Below are 19,473 nucleotides of genomic sequence, written 5' to 3'. Positions count from 1 at the left end.
TGTGAGAGGAAACTGGAGCACCTGGAGGAAACCCACACAGACACAGGGAGAACATGCAAACTCCACACAGACAGTGACCGGAGGCTGGAATTGAACCCAGCTCTTTGGTGCTGTGTGGAAGCAGTGCTAACCACTGTATCACCATGCCACCCGCAAAGGGAAAAAACAAACTACAGATTGTAAACAGAAAATACTGGAAATACTGAGGGGTGAATCTGTGGAATGAACAACCAGGTTAACGTTTCAGGCATACATTGCCTTCTCAACCCTGCAAGATTGCCCTGAGATCCCCAGTAATTAAAGACTAATTGTCAGGGCCCTGCAGCGAGCCATTCAGGGAAGAAATCATAGGGGCATTAAAAATTACATTTATTAAAAAAAACATCTTTGAGAATGTTGTTTATCATAAAAATATCTGAGATGGGACAAAGAGTGTTTGACTGACTGCCAAGAAGCATCCAATTGTGTAATGAAGTTGCTATGCAGTGAATTGCTTTGTTAGGAATGTGAATTTGTAAAGGATGGCAGTGCCTTCCAACATCAATTAGTACAGAGTCTTTCACCTCTGCTCCAGCGGACCTCGTCCTTTGTTTCTCGCAACTAGCTCAGCAGGTAGGTTGAAGTAGGTGAGGTGGAACCTTGAAATATCTTAAGCTGTGTTGCCTGCATCTGTTCATTTACCAAGCCTGTACTTGCCTTCCTTTGCAAATCTTGTCCTACTCCTCCTCCCCCTTTCCTCATCTCTTCTGCCACGCTCCAATCCATAGATCTAACATCTCAAGGTTCAATTTGTCATGCATTCTATGGAGTTTGGAGAAGCTAGGATTGTTCCATGGAGAGAGAAGATTAAGGGGGGTTTAATAAAGGTGTTAAAATCAAAAGGGTTTAAGTAAGTAAGGAGAAATGGCCTGCTCTGCCATTCAATAGGATCATGGTTAATTCTACATTCCCCATATCCACTTTCCTGCCCTTTCCCTGTGACTCTTAATTCCCTAATGATCAAAAATCTATCTGCTTCCAGGCTCTCACATGAGGGGAAACACCCTCTTAGCATTTATCCTGTCAAGCCCCTTAAGAATCCAATAGTGTCAATGAAATTACCTCTTAGTCTTCCAAATTCTAATGAATCAAGTCTCATCCTGTTTAACCTTTCCTCATAAGATAATTCCTCCATGCCAGGAATCATCCTAATAAACGTTCTCTCAACTGCCACTGTTGAAATGACGGGTGGAATTTTCTAAATAAATGACTACATGTCATTATGCCTCCCAGGACCTGCAACATAGCTGAAATTGTTGAAAAATTTTCGGGATTGAGGTTATGCCAAATGGTAAAGAATTAAAGCAAACTCTGCCAAATGCAATATTAAAGATATCAATAATTTATATCTTTTATGTAACAGCACCTGCTAAAAGCTGCTTTTGGCATTCAGTTTTGAGAACATCGTACTCCTGGGCAGTCAAGTACACAGAAAGTATTGGGAGAATTTCCCTGGCTGTGGTTATATTAGGTTGAGTCAAGTCCACAGAAATGTGAAGGGACCCACTTGGTTTAGCAACTAGAGCCATTCCTGGGCACCAGTGTGTAAGCTTAGTGATTAGAGAGATGGCTCTCACCTTGGTCTTCTCTTCCAGTTGCAACTGGTCTTGTTTTATCAGTGGATGTGATATCTCCTGAGGTGTGAAAAGGCCCATAGGCTTAGCAACTTTCCTCAACGTAACGCTGTATTTGGTTTTCTATCTTCCCAGATTGGTGAATTGTTCTGGAATGTGCTTTTTGAAGTTAGACCTAGATTCTTGCAGAAGGTACCTCACAAGAGGTTATTGCAGAAGGTCAGGGTGCATGGAGTTGGGGGTAGGGTGTTAGCATGGATAGAGGACTGGTTGTCAAATAGGAGGCAGAGAGTGGGGGTCAATGGGTGCTATTCGGATTGGCGGATGGTGACTAGTGGAGTGCCCCAGGGGTCGGTGCTGGGGCCTCAGCTATTTACCATTTATATAGATGATCTGGAGGAGGGAACCGAGTGTAGGGTGTCGAAATTTGCTGATGACACCAAAGTTGGTGGAAAGGCAAATTGTGCGGAGGGTGGTGAGAGTCTACAGAAGGATCTAGATAGGCCGGGCGAATGGGCCAGGAAATGGCAAATGGAATTTAATGTTGGCAAGTGCGAGGTGGTCCACTTTGGTAGGAATAATGGTAGGAAGGATTATTACTTACGTGGAGAAAAACTGCAGCAGGCGACGGTGCAGAGGGACCTCGGGGTCCTTGTGCATGAGTCGCAAAAACCCAGCTTGCAGGTGCAGCAGGTGGTCAGGAAGGCGAATGGGATGCTGGCCTTCATCGCGAGGGGGATTGAATATAAAAGTAGGGAGGTCTTGCTGCGGCTGTATAGGGCATTGGTGAGGCCGCAGCTGGAGTACTGTGTGCAGTTTTGGGCGCCGTACTTACGCAAGGATATTTTGGCCTTGGAGGGAGTGCAGAGGAGGTTTACTAGGCTGATGCCAGAGTTGAGGGGATTGAGCTATGAGGAGAGGCTGAATAAATTAGGCTTGTACTCGTTAGAGTTTAGAAGAATGAGGGGAGATCTCATTGAGACGTATAAGATGATGAATGGGATGGATAGGATAGAGGTGGAGAGACTCTTCCCGCTCAGAAAGGATAGTAGGACTAGGGGGCACAGCCTCAAGATAAAGGGGGGGGCGGTTTAGAACGGAGTTGAGGAGGAACTTCTTCACTCAAAGGGTGGTGAATCTCTGGAATTCTCTGCCCGTTGAAGTGGTGGAGGCTACCTCGCTAAATATTTTTAAGACGTAGGTTGATGGGTTTTTGATAAGAGAGGGGATTAAGGGTTATGGGGAGAGGGCGGGAATGTGGAACTGAGCCACGACAGATCAGCCATGACCTTATTGAATGGCGGGGCAGGCTCGAAGGGCTAGTTGGCCTACTCCTGCTCCTATTTCTTATGTTCTTAAGAGACTGAGGTCAATATAGGCTTTCCGACTTAGAAGAGAGAATTCCCGATTCCATAGAACATATGGGGCTGGATTTTCCAGCCACACTTGCCCCAAGGCTGAAAAATCCCATCCAGGGTCAACAGACCTTTGCATGGGCCTGTCTTGCCTGCACGATTCCAGTGTGGGCGGAATGGAAAAATTCTGCCCATAATGTTTCTGGCATTCTTTCCTGTTGTACTGGAGTGCTGCTAGCAATGTTGCTTTGACCTGTAGCTTGATCCTGCCTGGATGATGTAACTGGATTGTAGTTGGGTTCAGATGTTAATAACCACGGCTCCTTGTCTGATAAGACAGTTAAACTTGCTCCTGTATTCGGTTTATCATTAGTGATGTGTTCATTGATATCAGTACCTACACTCCAGAATATGCATCTGGGTTCTATGAACTCACTACAGAAACATTGTGTCCTTGTTATTGAAATTCCTCAATTTCTGATGCTTTTGGAGTCTTGGAAATTTTTGGCATACGCACTGACAAGGTTTGAAGACATCTTAAACTTCTGTTCCTAAGATGTCTTCTTTTCTGGAACTTATATAATATTTTGTTTCATAAAATCAATGGGGGTTTTCAGAGCCGTGGTTTTTCTTATCCTCTGAGTATGGCTCCATAGGGGTCTCACTAGCTATATTGCCTCCTCCAAGATTATGTCTTCTTTGGATTGCAGTAGGTCAGATTGGGTGTCATCAGAACAACTATCTACGATGAGGCCTCAAATAAGTTCTGTTTTAAGATTGCTATATATAATCAAAGTTAGTGCTTGGTAAAGAGATCGACCAATTGAAAGGGCTTCTGGACTCTTTGCTGAATTTGGCCCTTTGAAAAATCCTGTTGGCCAGAATTTTATGTTGCTCAGGCGGGCCCTAAGCATATAAAATCAGGCAACTTAGATTCAACTCGGTCTTCTGTATTATTATTCACAACACTGGGGACTAAAGAACATGGTATTTCTGGAGACGTTTCAGAGAAATAATTCCAAGATGATAACAATTTGTCAGCATGATATTGCTAAAATGGTTCATCTTTGTTTGAACCATGTAAGAAATTGGACTTATTTTTGCTAAACCTATGGCTGGTACCCATTTCTCACTCATGGCATAATTACTTGCTAACACTTGATCTCCTTGTTGAAATGAATGTTGTTTTGCCCTCACTTTTTGTCCAGCAACTTGAAATTGTTGTTGATGCTGTACTATTTCTGGACTTTCTGGAGATAATATCAAACATAGTTCTCAATTTTCTTATTAAGGATAGTAATGCAGGTGAACTTAGAGTAGTTGTATGAGTAATGTTCCTATAACATGCCAAAAAACTATTCACACAATGTGATAACAAACCTTGCTCTCTGGAAGATTTTAAAGAATGTTTCAAGGATTGTAGAATACCATTTACTTTGAGATAATCTTCAAACTCTTGTGAAGTAAACTGTGAACCATTAGCACTAACAATCTGTTTCCACTTTTTCTTCAATCTGAGCATCTCGACCCGGCCACCAAAAATAACTAGGTGCTAATTCCTTCATGAGGGGTCTACCAGGATGTCCTTCACATAGACACCCACCTTGGACAATCAACTCAAGCTTTCTTGACACACAGGATTTCAAATCAAGATGTATACAATGCGTTTCGGCGACTATTCCTTTCAATCCATATCCATCACTGGCCATCATGGGATCATTTCTAGTGTGTCACTGAACTTGAGAAGCTGTCACAGGCAACTGATCTACTGGCGAAAAATGAGGGACGTCAGCAAAACTAGTTGGTGGCGTCTGCTCGATAGGTAAAGGTAAGTGTGATAATACATCAGTATTAGCATGGCTCTCTGTTTGACAATACTTAGTATCATAGAAGTGTGCAGATATGATCAGTGTCCATCTTTGCAATCAGCTAGCCAATTTACGTGATCCAGAAAATTAAGGCTCGATGATCAGTCAATAATGTGAAATAAGGACCATATAAACAATGATGAAATATTTGCATGCCAAAAATTATATTCAATGCTGCTTTTTCTAGCTGAGCATATTAGATTCAGTACTAGTCAGCTTACACAAAGCAAAAAATATTGGTCATTCGTCTCCAAAACACACAATATGTGAAACTATTGCTCCTACTTCATAAAGTGAAACATCACAAGCAAGCAGTAATGGTACCTTCAGATTAAAATGAGCCAATATGTCAAAATTCTGCAAAGCATATTTGACATTCTTTCATGCTTTCTCACATTCTGTTGTCCAGTCCCATGCCTGTTTCACACATAGTAAATTATGCCATGGCTTCAATAATGTAGCTATATTATGAACAAATTTGCTGTAATAATTTACTAATCTTAGAAAGGACCTCAATTACATCACATTTGTCATATGCGGTACTCCAAAAAAAATCTGTCTTTTTAGGTGGTTTATATAGTCCTTTATGATGAATAATGTGATCCAAATACTGGACTGATATCTGGAGAAAGTCAAACTTTTCTTTCTTGGTACGCAGACCATGTGCTTGAAGACATTTTAATGTTACTTGTAAATTTTTCAAGTGCTTCTGTTCACTGGACCCTATAATTAGTATATCATCCAAGTAACATTGTATACCAGAGAGACAACCTAAAATTTGATCCATTGATCTTTGGAATAAGGGTGGTGCAGGTGTCATTTCAAAAGACAATCTTTCAGAACAAAAAGGGCCTTTATGAGTAATGGCGGTAAACAATGTTTGAGATTCAGTGGCTACATTTAGCTGTAAATATGCTTGTGCAATATAAATCTTGCTGAATTTCTGCCCATCTGGTAACCCAGGAAACAAATCTTCAAATAAAGGAAGTGGATATTGATCAGCACAGAATACTGGATTTATCGTTATTTCAAAATCACCACAAATACAAACTGAACCCTCTGGCTTCATGACAGGCACAATGGGGGTAGCCCAGTCACTCTTTGTAACTGGTTCTAACACAACTTTGTTAGCAAGTCATATTAATTCTTCATTGACTGAATTGCGTATGTCAATGCCCTTTCTTTGAAACATTTTAGTTGACTATTAGGCTTTATCGTGTGTTTCACTTGAACTTCCCCTATTGAGCCAAGTGGCTCTTTGAATGCACTCTTTTACTTATCCAGAAGGTATTATAGGTCCGTTTTAGCATTGACCAGTCTGTTGACTTCACTCTAGTTCAGCTTTATCTTCTCCAGCCATGATTCCCCAAGTAGAGCTGGAAAATTACCATGGACCACATGGACAGGCAGCTCCACTATTTGTTCATTCAACAAATCTATCTTGACCATGATATCAATTTGGTATCAATTCTGATTGGCGGTTGGTAACAAGTGGAGTGCCGCAGGGATCAGTGCTGAGGCCTCAGCTATTTACCATTTATATAGATGATCTGGAGGAGGGGGCTGAGTGTAGGGTGTCGAAATTTGCTGATGACACAAAGATGAGTGGAAAAGCAAATTGTGTGGAGGGTGTGGAAAGTCTGCAGGGGGATCTAGATAGGCTGAGCGAGTGGGCGAGGACCTGGCAGATGGAGTACAATGTTAGCAAGTGTGAGGTTATCCACTTTGGCAGGAATAATAGTAGGAGGAATTACTATTTAAAGGGTGGAAAGCTGCAGCATGCTACGGTGCAGAGGGACCTGGGGGTCCTTGTGCATGAGTTGCAAAAACCCAGTCAGCAGGTGCAGCAGGTGATCAAGAAGGTGAATGGGATGCTGGCCTTTATAGCGAGGAGGATAGAATATAAAAGCAGGGAGATCTTGCTGCAACTGTACAGGGCGCTGGAGTACTGTGTGCAGTTTTGGTCGCCACACTTGCGCAAGGATATTTTGGCCTTGGAGGGAGTGCAGAGGAGGTTCACTAGGCTGATACCGGAGATGAGGGGGTTGGACTATGAAGAGAGACTAAGTAGACTGGGTCTGTACTCGTTGGAGTTTAGAAGGATAAGGGGGGATCTTATAGAGACGTATAAGATAATGAGGCGGATGGATAGGGTAGAGGTAGAGAGATTCTTCCTGCTCAGAAAGGATAGCAGGACTAGAGGGCACAGCCTCAAGATAAGGAGGAGGGGGGGTGCAGTTTAGAACAGAGTTGAGGAGGAACTTCTTCACTCAAAGGGTGGTGAATCTCTGGAATTCTCTGCCCTTTGAAGTGGTGGAGGCTACCTCGCTAAGTATATTTAAGTCATGGGTACATAGTTTTTGGTAGGCAAGGGGATTAAGGATTATGAGGAGAAAGCGGGAAAGTGGAACTGAGCCACTTCAGATCAGCCATGATCTTATTGAATGGCGGGGCAGGCTCGAAGGGCTAGATGGCCTACTCCTGCTCCTATTTCTTATGTTCCTATGTTCTTATGATGTAACCTTTTAATGGTGCTCTCTCTTCCATGAATGTCCTTAAAATCACATCAGCAGGTTTGAAAGGAAGATGTTTCAGCTTTTGTGATACAGCATCAGTATAAAACTGCATTCTAATATATTATCCACTTAACTTTGGAATCATCCAGAATCTCTGTGATTCACCCTGTATGGATAAGACATTCAGCTGGGGCTCTTCATCATATTCCTGGATATTCTCTTCTTCACAGTCATTTTGTAAATTCTTTCTGTAGAATGCAACTTGATCTTCTCCTTGAAGGTATCCAAATTCTTCTTCTGAACATTCTTCTCAAGGGAAGCTGGTCTAGCCCAACAAGTTTTTGCAATGTGACCCGTTTTGCCATAATTCTTGCATTGACTATCCTTGGTCCAGTCTTCATGCACTGAACGGCCCATTTTGGCACATCTGTGACATGCTTGTTGCTGTTTTGACATCTTGAGAGAGTTCCAAACTTGTGGATCTTTATTCCTGCACCAAACTGTGAAGCCTCTTTAGCAGCCAGGTCCAATGTGACTGCAATTTCTACTCTGTCTTTGAAGTTAAAGCATGTTCAGTAAGCAACCTTCGTTTAATAGTCCCATTTTGGAGACCACAAACTAGACAATCTCAAACAGTATTTTCTAATGACTTACAAACTTACAAAGTTGTGCCAGACTTTTTAAGATTGCCACAAACTAAGCAATGCTTTCAACTTCCACTTGATGCCATCAGTGGAACCTGAACCATTCCAGGATGATCATTGGCTTTGGAGAGTAATGCTCCTCAGAGATCTTTGTCAAGTCAGTTTTGGTTCCTCGATTTTCCAAGTTCCAGAGCAAATTGAAGGTTTTACTTCTTAGTGCACTGAGAAAAGCTGGTATGACCAACTGGTTTCCAATTTGATTTGCTTGACGAAGTACAAAAAATCCTCGGCCACCAATTCTATGGCTCATTTTCTTCATTAAAAGGACCTACAGATTGTAACTGACCTTCTTTTAAATATGTCAGATATTGTTTGGAGTTACACCCTTCTCTGATCAGAAAAAAATCCCATCTTTTAAAACCACACAGAGAACTCCTATCCTTTTTCAATCGCTTATGAGTCTCCCACTCTGGTGCGATACACCGCAACATGTGCACAGACCCTACCATTTAGAGGAGTCTACCCAATTGCTTTCCTCATAAAAAACACAATATTTACTTTCCCTTTTTTCCCTTACTTGGTACATTGGTACTTCAATCATTAATCCTGTTGTTGCTTTTTTCCAGCCTTCTAATATTCAAAGTGTGAGGCCCCTGATGTTTTCTTTTATTTAAGATATTTTCTCAATGTTCTCGACAAAACAAAATCCTAACTTGTCACCAATTTTCTTTTTGTAATGTCCTAACTATGTTAGGGGCTGTAGATTTTAAACAAAGAGAGAAAGACATGGTTTGCAAACGTAGATTCAAAGTAACAAACAACAGGTTTATTGAAAGAGACATTCTGTGCACAGAATAGAAACTGACAGCAGCCCGTGAAACATCCTAATGACATCACCATCACATCATGTGATCGACTCTTAAAGGGAGGCACAGTGGCTCAGTGGTTGGTACTGCTGCTTCACAGCACCTAGGACCAAGGTTTGATTCCAGTTTTGAGTGATTGGCTGTGTGGAGTTTGCACATTCTCCCCATGTCTGTGTGGATTTCCTCTGGGTGCCCCAGTTTCCTCCCACAGTCCAAAGATGTGCAGTTTATGTGCCTTTGCCATGCTAAATTTCCCCTTAGTGTCTAAAGATATGTATGTTAGGCGTATTTCCATGCTAAATTTCCCCTTAATGTTGAAAGATGTGTAGGTTGGGTGGATTAGCCTTGGTAAATGTAGTGGGTTATGGGGATACAGTGAAACAGAGAGCCTGGTAGGGATGCTGTTTTGGAGAGTTGGTGCAGATTTGATGGGCCGAATGTCCTGTTCTGCACAAAAGACACCGTAGTGTGACCACTAGGGGATTTTCACAGTAACTTCATTGCAGCGTTATGTAAGCCTACTTGTGACACTAATGAATAAATAAATAGAAAGGTGGCAGATTTCAGTGGGAATCTCCTAGTTAAACACAGATATGGCACATGTGGGCAGAAAGTTCTGGCCTGGACTATAACCTGGGAGGCAAGTGAAAGTGGCTTCCGTCAATGGGGGAGGCGCAGGATGGCTGACCCAGTGTGATCCTGTGATACCATAATTCTGTAAAGCAATCATGCAACCACTAAAATATATAATATTTCTTCACAACTGTGACAACTGGCTCTGTGCATGTGAGTCCTTCAAGTAGGAGGAGGGTCCTTTTGAATGGGTGGAGTTAAAGTTGAGCACAATTGGCTAACTAAAGAGACATGAGTCAGCTGGATGTCAACCATGCCCATGCCAAGATAGACAGGTGTTAGCTACTGGGTTTTCCATTGGCTGGAATGTTGAGGACTGGAGGGACAGATTCAAAGAATATGTTGACTGGGTGGATCAATGTAACTTGTTCATAGATCACCTGAGGTGTACATGATGCTGGCTGCAGACAACCCTCCACTTCCACTGGCTGTGTTCCAGCTGAGGAGTGAACAACTGGGCAGATGATTTCCAGCCCACTGTGTTTCAGCTCAATGTGATACCTGTGCAAGCATAACTAATGGCTGACAAGCACGGGAAAGAGTATCTTCAGCCATCTTGCACCTCTCCCCCCCAACCACACTACCCAGACAGAAATCACTCTCACTTGTCTCCCAGATTATAGTCCACACTGAAACATGTGCCATCTCTGTTTTTAACTAGGAGGTTCTCACTGAAATCTACCACCTTTCTATTTATTTATTTATAGTGTTACAGTAATTACATTAATGAGGTTACTGTGAAAATCCCCTAGTCGCCACACTCTGGCACCTGCTTGCATACACTAAGGGAGAATTTAGCATGGCCAATGCACCTAAACAGCACGTCTTTCGGACTATGGAAGGAAAACAGAGCACTTGGAGGAAATCTGTGCAGACACGGGGAGAACGTGCAGACTCCACACAGACAGCGACCCAAGGCTGGAATTGAACCTTGGTGCTGTGATGTAGCAGTGCTAACCACTGTGCCACTCTTTTGCAGGCAGATGTGCAAGCATGCATATCCATGCCGCTCAAAGAATGACAGTACCAGTGGGTATGAAGGCGACCAGGGTCCTGAACTTATTTCAAGTCTCCTCACAGGAATGAGCAGGGGGGATCGCCAACATCCTGCAGTGCCCCGTGCGCTGCTGTACCAGCGACGTCAACTACACACTGTACATGAAGACAAGGGTACAAATTGGGTGGCAGGGGAAGATCCAGCCAGCAGGAAAATCTGGAAACTCCCACCAAGGACTTTAAATTTAATCTATAAGAAGAAAGGACATGGGATGATAGGTGAACAGATGGAAGTACTGGACAGGATATGGGCAGGATATTGCCTTGGTGCCTAGAACTGCCAACTGTCTCTTCAAGTGTGTTTTTTCCAATAAACCAAGCTATTAGCTATGGCCCCCAAAGTGTTATTTTTTTAAAAAGAGGATCTAATCAGCACAGCTAATAAGCCTACTTGTTTTTGTATCATGAAGAAAGGGCACTAATTGTTTATTTTGACTGTATTGGAGCAGGGAGTTGGAGGGAGAGCAAATCTCAGTGACTGCAGCAGAAAGAAGTAGCCATGATTAGGAGCCTAGCTGGGAAAGTGCAGCATACCTCGAACTAATCAGTCTGTTATTGTACCTGGCACAGTGTCTCCCTACTGCAGCCTCACAATATTGCCTGCTCAGAAGCTGAGGATGAAAACGGTGCGCACTAACAGGCTGCCCTTGGTTTTATATCGTTTCAGAGAACGTTTTACATTCTCACATTGTGTTAGCACCGATCAACATGTGAAATTAATCAAATTAATTAACAAAACCGCTAAGGTCAAAACCTGGCCTAGTACTTTCTTTGTGGATGGTTACAGATATATACAGATATGATGCTAACTAATTGCCTGATCTTACACTTTGGCTTCATGAAAGACGAGACTCACAGGTTGGTTTAATTCTATTGTACTCTGCAACATAGCAATGTTGCTTTTTGCTGAAAAGTTAACTTTGAAAACGTCGCCAGATTGTCATTACTATTAAAAGAGGAATTAATAGTTTTGCAATGTTTTTCTTTTTTAATTTGGTTCATTTTGATTATCAGAGCCAACACAATGTGGGAACACAAAATACTCTCTGAAACAATATTAAACCAAGAGAAAATGGTTAGTATGCACCAGTTTCATCCTTAGATTCTGTCCAGGCAATATAGTGAGCCTGCAGTAATGAGACACTGTGATAGATACAATAAAAATTTGCCATAATGTGGATTTTTATGTTGCTATTGTGGTGGCTCAATGATAAGGTCTTGAGGTTTGTCCATTAAAAAAAAAATCTTTATTGGTAGCCTTTAACTATTTACAGTTCCAAATATGATAACTCATGGCAGTGGTCCACCATGCAGGCTATCTGTTTACAGAGTGTTGCTTCCTTGAGAATTGCATCCACTCCAGATCACCAACGCATAAGGGAAATATTCAACCCATGGAAGCTGTGCAACAAAGAGCCATAAGTCTAATCTAGGAGATATCAGTGAAGAGTGAAGAGAAAAGAATTGGAAACCTGAACTGGTACCACCCCTCCCCACCCCTGCCGAAAGGACAATCGATTTTGGGGAGATGTACAGGATCAAAAATGCTCGGGAAAAAACATGTAAAATTAAATGAAGAGGCAACAGATAATTTAGAATTGATAACAGACAGAAAGAGTGATGGAGTAACGCGTGAGATAGAATTGTAGAGGTTGAAACTCTGAGATCATGTAAGGACCCTCTGGAATGGAATTAGGTGGTCAGGAAGGCGAATGGGATGCTGGCCTTCATAGCGAGGGGGATTGAATATAAAAGTAGGGAGGTCTTGCTGCAGCTGTATAGGGCATTGGTGAGTACTGTGTGCAGTTTTGGGCGCCGCACCTGCGCAAGGATATTTTGGCCCTGGAGGGAGTGCAGAGGAGGTTTACTAGGCTGATACCGGAGTTGAGGGGATTGAGCTATGAGGAGAGGCTGAATAAACTAGGCTTGTACTCGTTAGAGTTTAGAAGAATGAGGGGAGATCTCATTGAAACGTATAAGATGATGAATGGGATGGATAGGATAGAGGTGGAGAGACTCTTCCCGCTCAAAAAAGACAGTAGGACTAGGGGGCACAGCCTCAAGATAAAGGGGAGGCGGTTTAGAACAGAGTTGAGGAGGAACTTCTTCACTCAAAGGGTGGTGAATCTCTGGAATTCTCTGCCCGTTGAAGTGGTGGAGGCTGCCTCGCTAAATATTTTTAAGAAGCGGGTTGATGGGTTCTTGATAAGAGAGGGGATTAAGGGTTATGGGGAGAGGGCGGGAAAGTGGAACTGAGCCACGACAGATCAGCCATGATCTTATTGAATGGCGGGGCAGGCTCGAAGGGCTAGATGGCCTACTCCTGCTCCTATTTCTTATGTTCTTATGTTCTTATGTACTTTGGAGTCAGAGAGAGTGAATTAGGATAGGTCAAATAGCCCTTCCCTACTGTAATTATCCTGTGATAGTAGACCAGTGGGCCTAATGTTGGTACTGGGGAAGTTGCTAGAGTCCATTATCAAGGATTTCATCGCATTTGGAAAGCAGTGGCATCATCAGGCAAAGTCAACGTGGATTTACAAAAGGCAAATCATGCTTGAGGCATCTATTGGAATTCTTTGAGGTGTCGCTAGTAGAGTTGAACAAGGAGAACTGGTGGTTATGGTTTATTTAGAATCTTAGAAGACTTTCAACAAGGTCTCACATAGCAGACTACTATGTAAAATTAAAGCATACAGGATTGTGGGATGTGTCTTGAGATGGATCAAAAGATGGTTAGCAGAATGGAAGCAAGGAGTTGGCATAAATGTTTTTTTCTGATAGACAGGCAGGGACCACTAGGCTATCACAGGGATCTGTGCTACGACCCCAGCTTTTCATATTACATATTAATGTGTTGGAAGAGGGAACTAAATGTATGAATGGCCTACCCCTGCTTCTATTTTCTCTGTTTCTATTATATCACTTGAGGGGCCAACACGCTGAAGAATATTTCGCTTGTCTATTCTTATCCCCTTTCCCAACAATCAGAAAAAATAAGTTTGCAAAACATGCTTTCATAGTGATTACTGTTCTTCAAGAATCTTATTTCAGTTTAACTTGTGAAAAATTGTTAAACTGATGAAGCAATGCCAGGCTTTTATGCTCATTTTATGTGGTAATAGTGAGCACCATAGAGAATGTATCCATTCTCAAAGGTACATTGTAGGGCCAACTGTTTGAAAAGTTAAAACCGTGGGACTAAGTTGATGAGACGAGCAACAGATCATCCCATTTTTCATGTTTAATGATTAAAAAATTGCATTTATATGGCACCTCAGGATGTTTTACAGTCATTTGTGTTCTTGCAATGTAGGAATTGGAACAGCCAATTTGGCCATAGCGAGCTCCCAAGCTGCACTCTGATAAAGACCTGTTTGTGTGATATTGATTGAGGGATAAATATTGGCCAGGACGCTGGAAGTAACTCCTTATCTTTTCTTTGGAATAGTGCTGTCAATCTGAGAGGATACACAAAACCGTTAAATCGGAAAAGTGGTGCCACTGACAATGGAACACTCCATGTGAAGCAAATCCGAGCTGGATCTGACCTTCATTTTGCTGTTTTTTTTTATTGGCTCACCTCCCTTCACTCAGTCCAGTTTTCCACTGCCATTCAATATACCCCACCACTTAAGCAAGCAGCAGACCTGGCCAATATTTTGTTATGATGTGGAGATGCTGGCTTTGGACTGGGGTAAACACAATAACAAGTCTCACAACACCAGGTTAAAGTCCAATAGGTTTATTTGATGGCAAAAGCCACTAGCTTTTGGAGCGCTGCTCCTTCGTCAGGTAAGATGAAGGAGCAGCGCTCTGAAAGCTAGTGGCTTTTGCTACCAAATAAACCTGTTGGACTTTAACCTGGTGTTGTGAGGCTTCTTACAATATTTTGTTATCTAGAGGTAGTTCCAGGCCCACCAAAATGCAGGAGGCTTCAATGCCTGACTGAATAAGACTTTATATATTGCCCAGTGCTATCTTACTTCCTAAAAATCATTTCCAAAGGTTGTTTGACCATTCCTCATGATAATATACAGCATGCTCCCGTCTAATCTAAAATCCTTTCTTCTTCTTTTTGTTGTGTTTCGTGACATAAGGGACACCTTGGTCCGATCTTTACTCTGTGAATGAGTTTTGGGTGAGTTAAAATCAGGCTCTGTCTTCCAGTTTTGACTGAAATGCCAGCTGACCTTTCTTCCTTTCAGGTACTGAGGGAGCTGCTGTCTGAACTGAGAGGACAAAGGCACCAGATCAGAAAGAAGCTGCCACCCACAGTGACGCATTTTCTATTTTTGTTTCAGTGTGGGAATAAAGGGCAGCAAAAAATTTATCACAAGAGTGGAAGAAAGGAAATCCACAGTTCTGCTTCCAAAGCGGTTTCAGCAATGCCTGTCCTTTCTGTATTTGGCGTGCGATCTGATCTGTCTCACTTGTGACCCAGTGGCAAAATTGCATGAAGCATTTTGCAAGGATGATGTTTCAATCCAATATTAATGCAGCAGAGTGGGAAAAAAAAAGCTGAACATCTGAGATTGCAAGAAGTTGTTCTCACTTTAATGACTGAGGAACAGACTGATGATTTAACAATATCAAAAAGCACCGATTAACTATTATGTAGGCACAAAGTCGGAAGTTATGGTTAATCCTTTTATATTGGGCTCCTCGCAATGTGATAGAGGTAGTGGATAACTATAGTTTGAACTAAGGGCTGCACAGTGGCACAGCGGTTAGAACTGCTCCCTCACAGACCCAGCGATGCGGGTTTAATTCCCAGCTTGGAATTGTCTGTGCAAAGTCTACACATTCTCCCCCTGCCTTCTTGGGTTTCCTCCAGTTTCCTCCCTCAGTTCAAAAGATGTGTTGCTGGGGGTGCATTGGCCATGCTAAATTCTCCTTCAGTATACGCAAACCGGTGACTAGGGGATTTTCACAGTAATTTCATTAGTGCGAGCCTACTTGTGACACTAATAAATAAACTCCATAAAGAGACTTAAACTTAAAAAGCTAAGGCACAAGCAATGAACTGTGAGTTTGATGTTGTGGATCATGAGTTCCCAAAGTTGTGTGACGCATTGGAGCTGGTAAGCGGTTGTCAGGATCATTGGAAAGTAAGGCAAGAGATGGATTTCTTTTCTGCACTATGTATGTGGGGCCTGTTTAATGGGTCGGCAACTCCTTGGGTCATGACCTCTCATGAGGTCAGATTTGCCACTGTGAGCCCTATAGGTAATCACTTCCCCACCTCCAACGCTTACCATTTTCCTGCATTCGGGTGAGCTTTGAAAGGCCTAAAAAAATCCCCATCTTGTTGGGGAGTTCAGGACCACTGGGGGAGGCTTACTGAAGAGTTGAGAATGTTCTGACGAGTTAAGTGTTTTGACAACATCAAATGTCGCTATTAGATGCTATATTGTAATGTCGATGTGTTTTAATTGCATCGATTCATCGTATGGCTCTGTCCTGAAAAAGAGGCTGAGTGTCCAATTCTCTATTCTCACTGGCAGCGGCAGCATGGTGTGTAAGACCAGAGAATTCTGGTCGGAAGTTGACCGTTTCGTTGTTTAAGCGCTGAGATGCCATTGGGAACTTTTGCATTCAAAGTTTTAGAAAAAAATTTGGGATCATTGGTGTAATAATTTGAAGTGATTCAAATGCTCAGAGCCCTTTCAAATTCTGGAAAAAACCCTTCAGCAGCATTCACTTAGAGTAGGAATTCCCAAACTGTGAGTTGCAACCACAAAGAAGTAGCACCGTGGCAGCATTTTCACTTCACAACAGTGATTCAAGAAGAAGATCCACAACACTCTTTTTCAAGGGCTACTAAGGACAGACGAGTAGAGTTAGCCTTATTAGCAACGCCAGTATCAGAGACATCCTGTTTTTGATTTTCTGTCCACTGAAATAGAATCATAGAATCCTACAGTGCAGAAAGAAGCCATTCGGCCCATCGAGTGTACACTGACAACAATCCCACCCAGATCCATCCCCGTAGCCCCGTGTATTTACATTGCTAATCCCCCTGACAATAAGGGGCAATGTATCATGACCAATCCACCTAATCTATACATCTTTGTACACTAAGGGGCAATTGAGCATGGCCAATCCACCTAACCTGCACATTAGGGAGGAAACCGGAGCACCCAGAGGAAACCCACCAAACACGCAGAGAATGTGCAAACTCCACACAGACAGTGGCCCAAGCCTGGATTCGAACCCAGGTCTCTGGAGCTGTGAAGCAGCAGTGCTAACCATTGTGTTATTGTGCCGCCTCAGTGTTTCCTATGTTACTAAGGGAGACATAAGTGTAGCCCTGGTTATCATTTCTTCTGCTTTACTCCCTTTCAGGAGGCAGCCAGTTTCCATTTAGCAGCACCTCATTGCAGTGAAGTTTTTTTTTTAAGTTTGAAGTTTATTTATTAGTGTCACAAGCAGGCTGACGTTAACACTGCAATAAAATTACTGTGAAAATCCCCTAGCACCTGTTTGGGTACACAAAAGGAGAATTTAGCATTGCCAATACATCTAACCAGCATATCCTTTGAACTGTGGGAGGAAGCCCACACAAACACACAAACTCCACACAGTCAGTGACCTGGGAATCGAACCCATTTACCTGGCACTGTAAGGCAGCAGTGCTAACCATTGTGCCACCGTGCTGCCTAATTGGGAATGGGGACTGGATAGAATGGGGGAGGATATTAGATGTGAGTCTAGGATTCTATGGGTCATTGAGTTGGAGCTCCAATGCAGCCTGCCACTGGCTCACTTTCAGCAAAGTTTCTTTAAATGAGTTACTATTCCGAGGTCATACAGCCAGCAGATTATTAAATTGTGGGTGACCTTTCTATCATTCTTCAGCTGTTGACTGTCTGTGAGAAGGCTGCTCGGGTGCTCCGGTTTTCTCCCAAAGATGTGTGGATTAGGTTGATTGGCCATGCTAAAAACTGCCCCTTAGAGGCCTGAGATACATAGATTATAAGGATTAGTGGATAAATATATAGGGATATAGGGGTAGGGCCTGGGTTGGATTGTGGTTGGTGCAGACTCGATGGGCCCAATGGCCTCTTTCTGCACTGTAGGCTTTCTATGATTCTATGAAACGGTGACACAGTATAAGTCACTGGACTAGTAATCCACAGGCTCACTCTGGGGACATGAGATCAAATACCATAATGGCAGCTGGTGGAACTTAACTTCAATGGATGAATCTGGAATTTTTAAGATCACATCGCTTTTTAGTAATAGTGATCATGAAACTATCACTAATTGTTGTAAACAAAAACCATCTAGTTCACTAGGGGCCACCTAGCCTGCTCTCCATGTGACTGTGGACTCAGCAATGTTGTTGACTCACAAATGACTGAGCAAGCTACTCAGTTCAAGGAGAATTAGAGATGGGCAATAAATATGCCACTCTTTCCAGTGACACCCATATCCCATGAAAGATAATACTCATTTTCAGGATATTGGTGTATGAAAGACATACTGGTTAGGTGCACTAGCCATACTAAATTCTCCCTCAGTGTACCCAAAAACGGTACTGGAGTGTGGCGACTAGGGGATTTTCACAGTAACTTCATTGTGGTGTTAATGTAAGCATACTTGTGACATTAATAAACAAAATTTTAAATGACAGCAAAGATGGCTATTGCCAAACCCGAGTTGCTTTTGAGAAGGCGTTGGCCTTCTTGAACTGGTTCTCCCCATGTCTGCATGGGTTTCCCCCAAATGCTCTGGTTTCCTCCTACAGTCTAAAGATGTGCAGATTAGATGGATTGGCCATGCTAAATTGCTCCTTAATGTCGCAAAATGTGTAGGTTAGAGGGAATAGCAGGATAAATATGTGGGGCTATGGGCTTAGGGCCTGGGGAGGATTGTTGTCAGTGTAGACTCAATGGGCCGAATGGTGTCTTTCTGCACTGCAGGGATTCTATGATTCTATGTACAGCACACACACAGTGTTGGTTCCTCTTCTGATTGTTATATGCAAGTGATTTTATGCATTAATAACCATCTACTCCTACAATACTATCTTCCAGTGAGATAGATTGGTTTCTGATAGATTGATATTGGTGCATGGCTAGCTGTGCTTGCTGTAACAGGCCATCCCTCGATTATTTGTTGGGAGAGCGTCTGTAACTCTTCACCTTTGATGGTCTCAGCTTTGACCTGACTCAATTTCACTGGTATTTTATTCACTAGGGGATGGGTCTTTATATCAGACCTATTTATCTTGTATTCCTCCCGTAAAGACAACTAGGATAGTACATCTGCTGTCACAATTTCTCTTCCTGGCTTGTGTGTAGAGTGAAACCATAACTTTGAAGCCTCAAGAGTAACTTCTGTGGTCTTACTGGTGTTCTTCACTGAATTTTTATTGTAGATCTGCTGTAGTGGGTGCTAATTATTCTCCACTTTTCTCCATAGTGATATGTATGGAAATTATTACGTCTATATACAGAAACTATGGGCTGCGGTTCTCCCAAAAATGCTGAATTGGTGGGAAAACTGTTCTAGATCCCGACTGTTTTGTCAGTTCAGCTTTTCACCTGAATCTCCCCATTCTGTGCACTGCAGAGGTCCCGAACATGAATATCATTAAAAAATCAGAGGGGGGGCCTATTCGCGCCAGAGTCTGACAGTTCTGGATCTCTGTGCATGCGCAGTGGACCCGATCTGTCAGACAGCCAATATGTTGGCCAGCTCGATCACTGGCCAGCCCAGGACCCCCGCGGTGCTGCCCCTCCAGCCCCACCCCAAGGCCCGATCACGGTCCCCATAGCAATTCCCAAGCCAGCTCTGACCCCCCTCATCCCGGATCACCTGATGTCCAGCCCACTCCCCAGCAGTTGCGATCCCCCCACCCCTTCACCCTGGCACAATCCCCCCCCGCTGACCCTCCCCCCGCTGACCCCCCCC

This window comes from Carcharhinus amblyrhynchos, chromosome 2 (genome assembly GCF_965287045.1).
Source record: "Carcharhinus amblyrhynchos chromosome 2, sCarAmb.v2.hapA, whole genome shotgun sequence".
NCBI classification, from domain to species: Eukaryota; Metazoa; Chordata; class Chondrichthyes; order Carcharhiniformes; family Carcharhinidae; genus Carcharhinus; species Carcharhinus amblyrhynchos.
The sequence above is the reverse complement of the archived record's forward strand: the minus strand, read 5'-3'. Positions refer to the sequence as shown.